General features: G+C 36.7%; 1 non-coding gene across 1 annotated transcript; it reads left to right on the forward strand.

Annotated features, from left to right (window-relative positions):
• The first annotated feature begins 749 nt into the window (after window positions 1–749).
• On the forward strand, window positions 750–882 carry LOC118978760 (small nucleolar RNA SNORA33). Its single transcript, XR_005064788.1, has one exon. It is a non-coding gene; the product is annotated as a small nucleolar RNA SNORA33 (small nucleolar RNA).
• Window positions 883–1300: the final 418 nt, after the last annotated feature.

The raw sequence follows: 1300 nt of genomic DNA on the forward strand, positions 1-1300 counted from the left end.
ACAAATCTTCCATACCTTCATAATCTTTTAATGTCTAAAAAAGTATACTTGCTCTGTCATTCTATTTATCAGAATTTGGGGGTAATATTAGCCATATTTTTTGTTTTTTAAATTTCTTTTTTAAAGATTTTATTTATTTTTAGAGAGAGGGAAAGGGAGAGACAAAGAGAGGGAGAGAAACATCAATGTGTGGTTGTGTCTCACACACCCCCTTACTAGGGACCTGGCCTGCAACCCAGGCATGTGCCATTACTGGAAATCAACCAGTGGCCCTTTGGTTCGCAGGCCTGTACTCAATCCACTGAGCCACACCAGCCAGGGCTATATGTTTATTTGAACTTGTATTACATACCAGGCCCTGTACCAAGCACTTACACAGGATTCCTGGAACAAAAGTAAATTTGCTAATGTCACTGAGCTAGGACATGAGGAGGTGTGAAATTTGAACCAAAACATTGATTCTAGGTTCCAAGTTCTTACCTCTAAACTATACTTTTCCACTTGCTTTTATTTTTCTGTGCAGCTGAGTTCAGACTCATTTATTTTGACTTTTTAAAAAGAGGAATTAGAATAAACCTCTTAATTTGTGAAGAATCCACAATAATTTGAGGACTAGGACAATGTTTTTTTCTAAAAGGTTACTAAAGTTAAACAGATACTTACGAGTACCACATTCAAAATAAAAATAGCATTGATTTTTCTGAGGATAAGCATACATGTTCAATATTTTTTAAAAATCAGGCAATGTAAAACCAGTCAATGAGTCCATTTACCTGAATGTATTTCCTCAGAAATTTAGAGAAAGCTGGCGATTATAGTAAAGCCATGTTATGAACTTTATAGGCATTGAACTCATTAAGGTCCCAGAAAATGGCTATGAGAAAAGGAGGGACAGAGAAAAGGGGATTGGGTTATGGAGGGAGACGCCACACAGGTGCACACACATGGAGATGACCACGTGAACACAGTGTGAAGGCAGCTGTCTGCAAGCCAAGGGGAGAGGCCTCAGGAGAAACCTGTCAACACTTGTATCTTGGGCTTCTAGCCATTAGAAATGTGAGAAAGTAAATTTCTGTTATTTAAAAAATAAAAATAAGGCAATGTATAAAGTATTAAAATACTCAAAATTTCACTTTCCATATGTTGCCTTCAAGTACCTTTCCATAACTGCAAATATTTTCTTCTATTTAGTGTTTTGTTGATGCAGAGCATTAAAAAAATATGCACATCCGAAGTGTGAAGGTCCATAAAACAGTACAAAGGTAGCACATCCATTTAGACAGCACCCAGAGAAGAAAAA

This window comes from Sturnira hondurensis, unplaced genomic scaffold (assembly GCF_014824575.4).
Source record: "Sturnira hondurensis isolate 20B ecotype Veracruz unplaced genomic scaffold, ASM1482457v3 Scaffold0022136, whole genome shotgun sequence".
NCBI lineage: Eukaryota > Metazoa > Chordata > Mammalia > Chiroptera > Phyllostomidae > Sturnira > Sturnira hondurensis.